This window comes from Marmota marmota, unplaced genomic scaffold, assembly GCF_001458135.2.
Source record: "Marmota marmota marmota unplaced genomic scaffold, marMar, whole genome shotgun sequence".
NCBI lineage: Eukaryota > Metazoa > Chordata > Mammalia > Rodentia > Sciuridae > Marmota > Marmota marmota.
In genome coordinates, this window is record NW_026000153.1 from 435,977 (window position 1) to 451,064 (window position 15,088).

At 33.5% G+C, this 15,088-nt stretch overlaps 1 protein-coding gene across 3 annotated transcripts in view; it reads right to left on the reverse strand.

Moving 5' to 3' along the window:
* The window catches only part of Fam126a (family with sequence similarity 126 member A), a 75,929-nt gene that overhangs the window by 52,654 nt on the left and 8,187 nt on the right, over positions 1–15,088 (reverse strand). The window contains exon 2 of one of the 3 annotated variants that reach the window (XM_048786330.1): positions 4,426–4,516. The exons of the other annotated variants lie outside the window; for them this stretch is intronic. The gene's annotated coding sequence lies outside the window, so the exon portion shown is untranslated. The remainder of the gene's footprint in view (positions 1–4,425; positions 4,517–15,088) is intronic. 3 annotated transcript variants of the gene reach the window in all.

Here is a 15,088-nt window from a genome sequence, read left to right on the forward strand (position 1 = left end):
AAATAAAAAAAAAAAAAAAAAAAAACAAGTATCTGGCTATCAAAAAGTGAACATAAGTTTTTACTCAGGGAAACATTCTTTGACTAAATCATCTTTTGCACAACCCATGGATAAGATCACATTGGGATTTCAGTGTACTATGACAACTAGCCCAGTGTTTTTCTGTTGGGAAAGCTAGAGTAATAGAAGGAAAGATAACAATCCCTCTTCTTATTTCCATCTTCCTGTTCTTCTCAAATCTTCTAGAACTTCAGAAGAATATCTGATTTGAACTCTAATAGGAGTTTAGAAAGAAGTATTTTTCAATAACCATGTTGATATCCAGATGGATCCTCTTAACTAATTAACTAATTTCCCACAAGAACATAATGAACACAGTGCCAGAAAACCTTTGAGGCCAGGCCTTAAGAAATCTGCAGCTTCCACCTTCATGCATGTATCCCTCTGGGAATCCAGTGGGCACACTGTATGAAGCCCAAACCACCACAGAAGCTTGCAGGGAAAACAGCTGAGGTGCCTGCTGAACTGCCAGCTGAGAACAGCACTACGTGCCGCCCATGGGACTGAAACATCTTAGACCTCCCAGCCAAGTCAAACCTCCAGATAGATGATTGCAGTTTCTGCTACCAACAAGCAGAATATCTGCCCAGCTAAATTTAGTCAGCCTCATATTTTTAAGAGATAATAAATAGTTGCTATTTGAAGCCACTAAGTTTCAGGATAGTTTATTAGGCAGCAACAGAACTATCTTAACCAAATATTTGGACAGATCGGCTTAGTGCAAAGCATTACGGTAACTCCTAATGGAGAGCATTAGGTTGATCAAAGAGATGGTCCCTCCCATCAAGGAGTTAGACTTTTCTCTGAAAACTTGTAATAAAACCCTTTGTAAACACGACATAATTCCTAAATTGTCCAATAAAGGTGATTACATTCTTCTCATGTGTACTTTTTTGCTTGATCCCTATTGTCAATAATGACAGACATTATGAAACAGTTGGCTAGAATTCAAAGTTTAGAGAACCATGGCCACAGAACAAAAGAAAACTCACTGGCTAATAATCATCTTGTCATAAGTGTTATACTTAATCAGTGGAGGAAGCAATCACAATTGCCACGATATTATATAAAAGCTTTTTATTAAGCATAAATAATCTAAATACATATATATCTTGATGCTAGCTCCCTAGAATACAATCTTCCTGAAATGTCAAATGATTTTATTTAAATTTTCAGTTAAGAAAAATTGTTTCATCTGGATTTTTCTGCTTTCTGGTATTAGATCTTTAAATTTTCAATATAATTAATATTTTTAAAACCTTTTAAAATGTAAATACAATAAGGAATTCAGGTTTGATAGAATAATTAATAATCAATAATCCTTATCACTGAGAACTTCAGTGTAAGATGGGCTATTGAGAGAAAATAACATTTTCAAAATGATAGATTGTTTTTTTCTCTTTCTAGGTTTAAGAAAAACTCATAAAAATTAGGGGGAAAACTAGAAGATTTCTAAAGTCCCTGCTTATCCTACAACCGTACATAAAAATAAATTATTCAAAAGCAAATTGACTAAGATATGCAATGTAAAGCAATACTTGCTACAATTAGAGATTTTTACAGACAATGCAGTACTTTAATGTTATAAATAGGGACATATGTAGAAGACCATAAAATTCATTTGTCCAATACTCATACTGACTCAGAGCATCAGATGAACATATAGGTTGTTTCCACAATGTAGATGTTTTCCCAAGGGATGATTTTTATTAATTTGATGGCAAAATCCAGAACATAATTCTATGTAAAATGAATTCAAATTAATCCTAAATTTGGGGGTTTACAAAGCCATCCATTCCACAAAATGGAGGGATAAGATAGAAACAAGAAAATTGGTACAATGAAACTAAGAAACACATTTCCACTCCATTAGGAAACCACAGGTCATAAAGCCCATCACAAACTATGGTATGGAACAGAATGCTTTAAAGAAATTACTGAACCACTCAGGCATGCATTATTCTAATATCAATAAAAAAAAAAGTGCTCATCTCACCATTCTAGAACCTCTTAGCTCAGAGAAATCTAATTCGTCAATAAATTGCATATGATTTTAGTCAAGGCTATTTGAATGCTGGCTCAAAAAAAGTGGGAGAGAATAATTGTATATATATTTTTAAAAACTGCAGAAATCTAACGATAGGAATTGTAGCATAATGAGGACTTAAGGAAACTGGACCTAAAGCTAGAAACTAAAACCCGGATCTGTTTTCTAAAGGTAGCCAGTTTATTGTGACTTCTCTGCTTTGTTCGGTGCACTCTCTATTTGCTGACTAGTTTCTCAATTACCCTGCTCTTTTGGTTTACATACATGTCCTCCTAAAGCTCATATGTGAGACAATGCAAGAAGGTTTAGAGGTGAAATGATTGGATTACGGTCCACATAACCCATCAGTGAATTAATCCCCTAATAGGGATTAACTGTAACTAATAGGTAGGCAAGTAGGGTGTGGCTGGAGGAGGTGGGTCATGGAAGGGTGTGTCTCCCTCTTTCTCTTCCTCTCTCCTGCCATGTCCAAAGCTGGTTTCCTCTAACACTCTTTGCCTGATAATCTGCCTCATCATGGGCCTGGAGAAATGGAGTTGGCAGATAGACTAAGATCTCTGAAACTCTGAGCCTCAAAATAAACTTTTCTTTCTCTAAATGTTCTTGTCAGATCTTTTAGTCACAGTGGTGAAAAAAGCTGACTATAAGACACTTTCCTATGGCCCATGGTGGTTATTCTAATCCTATCATGACCTTTTTTCTGTTCCAGGCCCACATTCTCCTCTGCAGCAAACCTGTATTTCTCAATTTCCCAACTCCAAATTCTTTATATAAATCTCTGATTTGGCCAGTTCTTTATTTTGAGTGTGACTAAAACTGGCCAGTCCAGAGATGGCCCAGATGTCTCCCCTTGGGCCAACATTTGAGAACAAAAGTACAGGATCATGTAGATACAGTTTTATTTAGAAGAGTCTTTATATGAGCAGAAAAGGTAAACATATCTAGCATCTAGTGCAAATGTAACAGCTCAGAAGAAATCTAACAAGCTATCAGGCTATAACACGTCTATCAAGAAAACCTAAAATTGTATAACCTTCCTTAGCAATCAAGTATCACAGAAAGTGTTCATACTAGGCTTGGAATCAGCAAAACAAGACCATTTTTGTAAAAACTCCTTTCAAATAAGGCTACTCTTATCATGTATTTAACCAATCAATTTTTTAACACCTGTTATAATGAAACCTTGTTAAATTGGTTTACATATAACAGAATCATAAACATTGTCCAGAGAATGAATAAATGAACAAAATTATAGATCTTTACTAGTTTGAACCCAGGGCCTCACGCATACTAAGCAAGTGTTCTACTGAGATACATCTCCATCTCCAGGAAGACAATGATATTGTTTTTATTTTGAGTCAGGGTCTCACTAAGTTGCCTGGACTGGTCTCAAACTTGCCATCCTCCTCACTAGCTGGGATTACAGGCATGCACCATGTCTAGCTTCTGAGTTTTAAACACCACATTTACCTCATTACTTAACTCTTCAAAGTAGTTGTTAATAGTTTGGATCACAAATGTTCCCCCAAAACCTCTTGTTTTAAAGGCTTGGTCCCCCATGCAGCAATGTTCAGGATTTTTTGGACATGATTAGATCACAAGGGCTCTGACCTCATCAATGGATTAGCCCATTCAGTGATTTGCAATTTGATGGCATTATTGGAAGGCAGTAGAAACTTTAGGAGATGAGACCTAGTTAAAGGGAATGTTCCTTGCAGGCATGCCCGTAGGGACTCTGGTCCCTCGTCCCTTCTCTCTCCTTCTCCATGTGCTTCCTGGCTGCCATGAGCTGAGCAGCTTTCCTCTGCCCTGCCCTTCCACCACCATGATATACTCACTGACCCAGAAACAATGGAGCCAGCTGACCACGGACTGAAACCTCTGAAACCATGAGCCAAAATAAATCTTTTCCTCCTTTAAGTTATTTTACTCAGATATTTTGTCACAGCAAAGAAATGCCAACACAGTTGTTGATATTATAACATGCAGTAAAAGTTGTTTTAGAATCCGGGAAATTCATACTAGAGAAAAACTAAAGAAATTCCAGTGACATGTTGTAAAGTCATACCAATATAAGTAATAGTTAGTGCAATAACAATAAATAAAGATTCCCAAAGTAGACATAGTCTAGGCATAGGGGGGCCCACACTAAGTAACTATCCATGATAAAAATCCAAATCTTAATGTTTAGTATGGGAAAGAAATAGGGGTCTATGCAGAGAAAGGTTCCAGATTCAGCCTTAAGATAGAAATCTCTGAAATATATAATAGGAGATTTACCAATGAGGAAATAGTAAATATGTATAAAAATCAGTTACCACAAAGAATATGATTGTCCAGGAAGACAATGCAGAAAGCAAAATAATTTCAATGAAGTAGAATCATCAAAAGCCAGGTTTTCATTAGGATCTAATGGAGAGAATATAAAAACAATGATGTGGGCAATTTATTTGCAATTATAAAGGTAAGAAAAAAGTATTTCTGCTTATTGTAACTGAAGACAATGCCATTAATGGTAAATTTTTCACATTTAACTTTCTCATCAACAAACCAAGGCATCAATTACTTGTAAAATGATGAATAATTGAACATACTTCCATTGCCTCACTCTGCCCTTTTGCCTTTATTCCAACATGAAAACTATTATACATTAGCCAATATTACTTATAAAAATATTCTAATGTGGTTTTTACATATTTTGGATTCATACATATTTTATATCATTGGCTTTAACCAAAGAAATGACCTTGAACTTAAAGTACTTTTCAGTTTCCTTTAAACAAACAACCTTCTCTAGCATGCTTGATATAAAAATCACATTTACAAATGTTTAAAACTATAATATAAAGTGATAATTTCATTGCACGAGTGAAGAGAAATGGCTTTTATTATGCACTTCTAGAACATTCATAATCATTCAAGAATATAAATATAAGCTGTCTTTAAAAATAAAGCCCTCTGGTCCATTTTCTTGCCAAAGGATTTCTTACATACGTGATTAAGTAGCTGCCTTTCAACTTGTTAATCAAATAAACCATAGAACAGTTAGGAAAATTAAGGGGAAAATGTTTGCTTTTCATTTAAGAAAGGTTCTCAACATTCATTATTTTTAACACCACAAATTCCCAGAAAATATTAAGAACTTCGCCACCAGTGTACATAATACATTTTTTGAAATCATAGTTTTTAAAATAAAATTATATAACAATTACAGGCCAAGTTAGTTCAAATATTATTAGCATAAATGCATATAGTATCTAATAAATAGTTGTTGAATAAGGGAATAAATTTCATTTTTCATAATGCCTGTCAAATTTACCATCTGGTCTCCATCTCCACAGCAACACCCTGAGTTTGGGCTCTTACTGCTTCTGCATAGGCTGCTCACACAGCACTCCTGTTTCTGGTTGCCTCCCTTCTGCAGTACACTAGGCATGTTACTACCATACTAATCTTCCTGAAACACCACTCTTATCCTGAATATATCATCAAGATCAGTGAGATCTTTCACTGCAAACTTGCCCTGTAACATGGCCATAATCCAAATTTCACTTATCATAATCTTCAAAATACACTAGGTCATTCCAACTTCTATGTGCTTCCCATTCCGGCTTCCTTATTCTCCTCTGCTTTTTACAGACTACCCAGGAAAAACTCAGCTCATACCAATGAGTTATATGGGTTGCCAAGGCAAACTGTCAGGAGAGAACTATGGCACTGCATCTGTGAGCCACAATAGCATCATCTGATGGTTTAAAGATTTATTGATGGATGTAGATAACCTTGACTTAGAAAATCTTCCATTATCATTTTTAGAAATTCTAGAATCTATTCATTTAGGCACTTCATTAAATATCACAAGTGAATTATTTTAAATGTAGTAGGTAGAAATCTGTAAGAGCAATTATTGACTGAAATAATATTTTCCAAAATGTTTGTATCATCTTTTACAAAATACAAGGATAGCTATATTAAATGATTCAAGTATTGCCTCCGTAAGTCAAAGTCCATTTAACCCTGACAACTAATACATACATTATAAAGTCTATGATGACAGATTTGAGATTGCTACAAAAATTTGAACTTTAAAAATTATCTCAACAGCATTTATTGACATGATTATTGTACAATTGCATGGTAAACAGCATAGGGATAAGGAATGCTTTTAACATATAGATCAAGATCTCAAGTTGACACATTTGTTTTCTATCCTTCAAGTTCATACTATTTATTAGACTATAGGCTCGATAGGTGGAAACAAAGGAGAATAGAACTAGGCAAAAACAGACATAGACTGGGAGGTCATGTTAAGATATAATGCATTCAACATTTTTATGTACACAAAAGTCAATACTCCTATCTATTTAAACTGAAACATTAATAATTCAATAAGCCATTGAGTGCTTAGAGAGTATAATGCAAAGTGATTCTATTACTTCGCACAAATGGCAAAAGAACAGTAAAATATGGTCTATGTCCTTAAGGAGCATATAATCCAGATGGCAAAAGAAGAGAATGGAATAAATGAGGAGAAAAATGAAACAAGGTAGCACCCTACATTTTCCAGATGAATAATTACAAGTGTTAGTGTCATGATAAAATTATAAGAACTACACAAAATCATTAATGTAGAATTTAAATGCAGGTTCTGCTTAACTATGCAACTATAAAACAATCGCAAAATTTCTGTTGAGAAAAAAAATAAAGCACACAAAAAACTGATCACTTTGGTAGAATACATATCTTCTATATCCTCTAATATTTTTGGTCATCAGAGTTCTTTTTTAATTGCTATACTTAAATCTTTTCCATGTAATTGAAAGAAATGTTCAACCTTCTCACTGTTGCTATCATGTACTTTAGAAAAAAAAAGTTAGTTGTGCATTATTTTGAATATTTTTCTATGCTACAAAAATAGCAATTCTCAAAACTTTACTCTTAAAAATTATTGAAAGCATCAGTTTATACCCAAAGGACCTACAATCAGCATACTACAATGACACAGCCATATCAGTTTTTATAGCAGCTCAACTCACAAATAGCTAAACTATGGAACCAATCTAGGTGCCCTTCAACAGATGAATGGATATCACAGGGTGACCAACATCTCTGCTAGGGAATTCTTGCCTGCTCAGAGGAATAAACCTCCTGAGAAATTAAAGTCTAGAATAATTAGTGAAGAACAAAAAACAAAGAGTCGGAAAGAATAGTTTTAAGGAGCTGGACCCCCTGATAGGTCCAGTCCACATAGGATCTGGAGCTAGACAATTAGAAAATGGCTCCCTTGGTTTATTTAAGGGAGTCCATCAAAGGTAGGGGTAAGGTTTCAGGGATGGAGTCTTACTTCCTGACATCTTGCAGTCAGCAGGTTGATTGGCATCTTAGCAGGTCAACCCCATCTCCAGTGCTGTGTGGGATGTGGCAAAGCTTGAATAGGGTTCACAATGTGTCTGGGCAGTCTTCCACAGAGGAAATGTCCACTAGAAGTTCCCTGACACCAGAATTCCCTATTCATTAGGCTACAATGCACAACAGTCCATACGTAACTCCAACAAGTAGCTCCCAACAAATGGATAAAGAAAATGTGGTATATATACACAATGGAATATTACTCAGCCTTAAAGAAGAATGAAATTATGGCATTTGCCAGTAAATGGATGGAACTGGAGAATATCATGCTAAGTGAAATAAGCAAATCCCCCCCCAAAATCAAAGGCTGAATGTTTTCTCTGATAGGCAAATGCTAATTCACAATAAGGGGAGGGGATGGTTAGAGAAGAATGGAAGTACTTTGAATTAGGCAAAGGAAAATGAAGATGGGTAGGAAGAATAGTAGAATGAATTGGACATTAATACCTTAGGTACATATATGACTACACGACCAGTGTATACATCATATACAACCAGAAGAATGAGAAATTATACTCCATTTATGTATATGTGTCAAAATGCTTTCTACTGTCATATATAACTAATAAGAACAAATTAAAAAAGTAAAAATAAAATTATTGAGAATTTTGAAGAGCTTTTGGTTATGATAGTTATACTTACTAAGTTTTATCATATTTGGAATTTTTAAAGGCAAAGTTTTAAATATAAATTCATTTAAAAATAACAATGATAAATGTATTATGTGTCAACACAAATAACATTGTTATTTAAAAATAATGATTTCCTAAACAACAAAAATTATTGAGATGAGTAGCATTATTTCACATTTTTGCAAATTTCTTTAATATCGTGTCTTAATATAAGACATTTAGATTCTCACAATTGCTTTGGAATTTAAACTAATATGATTATTTTGTTTTGATTGAATATATACATGCACACAAACACACACACGAATGAAATACATATAGCAAAAATATGTATAGCAAAGCACTGTGGCACGTGAATATAATCCTAGCAGCTCAAGAGGCTGAGCAGGAGGATTACAAGTTCAAAGTCAGACTCAACAACTTAGTGAGGCCCTAAGCAACTTAGAGACACCCTGTCTCCAAATTAAAAAAACTAACAAACAAAAAGGGCTAGAGATATGGTTCAGTGGTTTAGTGGACTTGGGTTCAATCCCTGGTACCAAAAGAAATACATAAATGGCATACTGGGCATACTGATGGCAGTTAGACTGCAAACTACAGAGTCTATAGAAAGGACATAATAGGGTACTGAATTAAAATCTTCACAGTTAGATCCAGTACTGTCACTTGTTTGCATCTCATTTTGAGGAAATTCTTGGTTTTAGTATTTTCCTCAGTTGGAATGAAGGGAAAGAAATGGGATTTTTAAAAAATTATACTAGTATGGGAATGGGGTATTGCTCAGTGGTAGCATGTGCTCAGCATATATGAGGCCCTAAATTCAATCCCAAGAAAGAAAGTAGAGAGCAAGAGAAGAGAGAAAGGAAGAAAAGTATATCACTGTTATTTACCATAGTGCCCACTTACCAGTAGCAAGGATGCTCCAAACACATACAAGTTTGACTGAAGTTTAAATGCCAAAATTAGACAAAAATTCTCACATCTTTATAAATTGGAGCTCTCTTGTCTATTTTTCTTTGCTTTATGACAAACATATCCCCACCCACCCCCGGACTAGACTTTTATCCCACTATCTAGTTAATTAAGTTTACCCTACTTTCAGAACTCTAGTAAACTACCTCCAAATAATGAAAGAACAACTGTTTTATTTTTCGCATATATTCAAAACTATCTCTTTCAGCAAAGTATCTCAAAACACTATAAAAGAAATGACTAAATACAGCACTATTTGATATATGACTCAATTTTTAAATGTCAAGGAGAAATAAAGGGTAAAAATTGCATACATACTTAGCATGTAATGAAAAAATTTTGAAAATGTCCATAGCAACTCAGTATGACTGGCTGATGATTACAGGGTGTGGCAATTACCAAAGTAATGTGTATGAGCCCAAAGGTACTCCTTTACCCCTGTTTCACTATACTGCAGACAGAACAATGTTACTAATATTATGCATAAGCAATAAGCATAAATTAACATCATATTTAAAATATTTTACTCAATCTTCTTCCATTTTCTACTTTGAAAAAGCAACCAAGTCTATTAGCAGAGGTTCTTGAACACTTAAGAAAACAACCCATTCTCTTCCTTGTGAGCATTTTTCCCTATCTTCTTTCTCTTCTAATAAATTTTGCTATACTTAAAAAAAAAAAAAACTTAAAGTCCCATAAATACTTTGGCCTTGCCAAACCAAATAAATCCAATAAAACTAAATATTAACCAGCTGCTTGCCACTGTATTGGGAGAAATTTGAAAGGAGGAAAGTAATTATTACTGTCTCCATTAAACTATCCAAATTTCTCTCTCTCCCAGGGGAAATAGTAAAAAGTCTTGAGGTTTTGGCATTAAGTTTAGCAATCTGTTATTTGGGAATAGGCAAATTAAGGGTATTTGAGGTTTTGCTACATCCAAGCATACAAGCCATCTACATTAGTTTGCTAGGGCTGCAATAAGAAAGTACCACAGACAGAGTGGATGAAGCACAGAAATTGATGTTCTCATAGTTCTGGAGGCCAGGAGATGTCAGCAAGGTAGATTCCTTCTAAGAGCTATGAGAAAAGGATCTGTTTCAGGCCTTTCTCCTTGGCTTATGCTTGGCTATCTTTCCCCCCATGACTTCACCCTGTCTTCCTCTGTCTTTCCTAAATGTCCTGTTCTTTTAAGGACACCAGTCATTTTGGATTAGGGACCACCCTAAAGCCCTCATTTTAACTTCATTACCTCTGTAAAGACCCTACTTCCAAACAGAGTTATGGTATGAGGTACTAGGGGTTAGGACTCCCAACACATTTATTTTGAAGGGGACACAACCCATACAAGCACCAATGATACGATCACCTAGGACCCAGCCATGAATCTGGCTCTTTTTTTCTTGTACTAAACATGCTTAAATATCAACCACTTATTCATAAGCTACTAACATGTCTACTCTGCCCTTGATGCTAGGTTTACAAAATGAATATGACATAGTAGCTGACTTAAGGGATTCATGGTCTATTAAAGGGGACAAGTAAACCTAAAACACAGGAGAAGGAAGCACCCCTGAATCTTTTTTGAAATAATCAAGATAAATCAAGGTATAAGCAATAAAGTAAAATAATAAAAATAAATGCTCTGAGGAAAATGAGGAGGAACATAAAAGAAAACACAAAACAAATATTATGTTTCAATTATTTTGCTATCATTTTGCTTTTAAAGAGGGTAAATCCCCTCTTTACTCTCTCTTCCTCAAACATAAAAGTATACAGAAATACACTTTCCAAAGCACAGCTCTACTTTAATTCCTTAAAGCTTTTTGTGTCCTAAGTAGCAGTTTTCCTTACTGCAATGTTGGGGACAAAGGAAGAGAGAAATGTCAAGAGAACCAAATTCCAATTAACTTGTGGGTTGATGTTTTAGCATGAGTCATTGCCTTTAATAAGCTGGAATGAGTCTCTCAACCATTAAAGAAGTCTGCCAGTTGAGACCCAGATGTTCAATAGAAAATGGGGGGCAAAGAGGGAGGTGCAAGGAGAAAATGCAAGAAAATGTGGTTGATGGTAGTAAAGTCTCCTGAGAGGGCATCAGAATAAAAGCAACAAATCTTGACTATGCAAAATTCTATTTGATTCTTCCCAACCAGAAACTTAGTGGATCTTATTCATGTAGTTGTTTTTCTTGGTTTAAAAAGATCACAGTAAGCAAAGCAGAAATAAATAGTTCAGTATAATCACCCTTGTTTGTATTACCTGGGATAGAAGCCGATTTGTTTTAGCAAAGACTGAATAATAAAATTATTTTTCAATAATATCAAGTCTTATACTAATATAACAAATGTACACTATACATTGCTTTATAGCTGAATATGAAACTAAAATTGGTATGGCAAAAAAAAATTCTATCTTGGTTCCTCCCAAAGTATGTAAAAGTGCTATAAGAATGTTTAGATCCCTAAAGTATTTTAAGCATTTCTTTTTCCATTATGCATTGCTTCTGAAGAAAGGGTTTATTCAAAAAAAAAAAAAAAAAAAAAACCCCAAACATTTGCTTGGACCCTTCTACTAGTAATTCATTCCAGATTGATGGAATCAAAATTCAATACTTCACCTTATATTACAATAAACTCTCTGGAGCTTTATAATCTGGTGATATGAAGAATATATCCTCTGATTACTATCTTGTGACCAACTCAATAAGACTGTCATGAAGAGGCTGACCTTTTTTATGAGAAATTCTACAATATATTTATATCTCTCATGGTGAAAACAAGTTTCATTCTTATTTATATATTCTTTCTTGACCTATCCTTTCTTTCCTTTCAACCTTATTATCATTATTATAAGTAAAAAAAGTATTAAAGAACATTTTATCTAAAAATAACAGCAATTATTAAAAATTAGATATTAGTATATACAAAAGGTTATTAATAGGATTCCTTTTATAAAACAATTTAAATTAAAAAATACAGTTAACACAAATTATCACAAGCATACTTGAAATTTTTCCCATTCTTTCCTGTAAGAAGAGGCGTCATACCTTATATTCCTCTTACAACATTCAATAAACAGAAAGCACATGGCATAACAAAATTAATGCCAACTTCAGAGACAAAAAAAATGACACCTCAGCAAGTTACTTAACTTTCTGAGTCTCTTCTTCCTCAACTATGAAAGGTGGAGGGTAACTTATACCAAATGAAAATGTTTTAGAGATTAAAAATAATACAAATAAAGCACCAGCATATAGTAGATATTTAACAAAAGATAGCTCAAATTATCACTAACAGAGTATTTATCATTTGGACAACTGAGAATTTATTTCAGGAGATTACAGTTCCAAAAAGAGGGGTCCAAGAGGGGGGTTTCATCAGATTCCAGTACCTTTATTCTTCACTGATTAACCCTTTATCTCCAATGGCTCACCATCAACCTATTCCTTAATGTACTTTATAACATAAACTGGATTTTCATCATATATTCTCCATGACCTTATAAACAAATCTATCAGCTCTTTCTCAATGCTCATTCTTTCTCTTTAACTTTGTAACAAGTGTCTTCCCTGCTGAAACTCTGCTTCTTGACTTCACTTACTTCAATCTTCTTGTTCCATCACCCATGTAACCATTTCCCAAATTTTGAACACTTCTTTAACAGTCTGTTTGATTTGCACATTCTAGTTGATGATGCCTTACCTTATATTCCTTATACCTTATATCCTCTTACAACATCATACCTTATATTCCTCTTACAACATTCAATAAACAGAAAGCATATGGTCTCTCATTTCTAAACTACTATAGCCATTCTCTGTCCCCCATTTCTAAACTACTTTACCATCCTCTCCATTTCCTTACCAGGACCCACTTGAAGTTTCCTAATTTCACAAAATGGTCCCTTCCTCTTCTCAACTACTCAAGTATGCACTGCGTTAGGCACTGTGTTGTGTCTCTGCCACAATAATATCCATTGACTAAAAAAATCAGCAGAAACTTTGAAATTCAGATCAAACAGGAATAGATATGTCCAGAAAGTTCCAAGAGGCCAAAAGGACAACTTTTTATATCTCCAATGGAAGGAGATGGGAGTACTGTTTATGTATTGATTAGACCCAGGACCCTAAATGAATTAATTAAAAAATGTATATTTTAAAAGTGAAAAGACAAAAGAGTTCAATTAGATAAAAATGGAGTTTGTAAATGTTGCCCAATTTAAGCACTTTTAAGGCTTACATTATTCTCTTAAATTTCCAAGCCTATATATCACTCTATACAAAAGTAAATGTATATCTTTCCATAGCCGAAAACTAAAATAATTTGCATAGTACAGTTTTAGAAATCACATATAATATTTTCATTAAGTCAAGTACAATGACTGAATGAATCCTTATGCACATATAGGAGAAAGAAACTTATGTTCATCAGCTAACCAAAAGGCTTTTTGTTCAAAAATGCACACCAAACAAATATTACTTACCAGTTACTAAATGCTACCCTGTTACAAGAATCAAAAACAATAAATGTTTGAACTACAATAAAAAAAAATACTATGTTTCCAAAACTCCTCTATCTCTTCTATATGATACATTTAACATAACATTCTTTACAACATACAAACAGGATTCAGGAATGCAAATTAATCTTGAAGACCTTCAAGTTGAAATGTGAATTAAGTATATTATGCAAATATCAATTTTAAGTTTCTCCATCTCACCCCACCCCACTCCAGGGTCATTTACTTTAACTTTATTAGGCTATATTTATTAAAATAGCAGATGTGAATTCATCACAGAACTGACTAGTAATAATTATAATGGGGTTACCAAAATTTGAAACAAATTATGCAAAAGAAAAACTTTAAAATGCTCAAATAAATAATTAAATTTACTTATCAAGTATAAGAAGTGAGAGAAGTGTCATAGAAAAAAATTAAAGAAATTGATTTTCAAATAGAATGGCATCATATAGAAATTGAGTTTAAATTATCTGTACTCTACCACTAACAAGGTGTTGATTTGAACAAGACTTAATCTGTACAATAAGAATAATAATTCTTACTTCATAAAATCAAATAATTAAATGAAATTAATTATGCAAAATATTCTATAGTACTTAACCACATATTAGAATTCAATAAAGTATATTAAAGACCTAGATAATTTTACAGGTAAACTACTTCAATCCTTCCAAGGAAGAGATTAATTGATTAATTGCCAGAGGATACAGAAAAGATGGATAGCTTTCTCTCCCCGCCAATCCTAGCATATTCAAAAACCAAAATGTTAAAAGCAAAATATAAAGGATATTTACTATATCACTCTTATACAGCAAATCAAATATAGCATTACTTTTAAAAGACAAGATATTATCAAGTGACCTTTATCCTAATTTGGTGAAATATATTGAAAATTTTCTAATACAACTCATTAACCAATAGGTAAAAGAACAAAACCACATTATCATCTCAATGTAGTGTGAGAGAGTTTGATCAAATTTAACATCTATCTCGGTTCCAGAAACGGGAAGGGAGGGGGATAGAAGAGTATTTTCTCAACATGCCATAAATAAAAATTTTGAATTCACAACTGTGAAACCCTAAAGTAATTCTCATTTAAATGAGAAATGAGCCAACAATGCTCGCTATTTATTACTATAATTTAATGGTATTCTAGAAGTTCTGATCAATGCAACAAAAGAATTTATTATTGACAAGAAGACCAAATGATAATCATTTATAAATGGAATAAATGAGTTATTACAAAACCCATTACATGGGTAATGGTTAGCTAACTACTATCTCTTCATTCAGAATTATTGGAAAGAGCATAAATTTGCAAAAATTAATATGGTAATTAGACAAACTATGGTAAATCCATATGCTGGAATATTATACACACATTTTAAATTAATGTTATGTTGTAAAAACTAATATTTTATTGACGCGAGTAAGCATTCACAACCTGTTA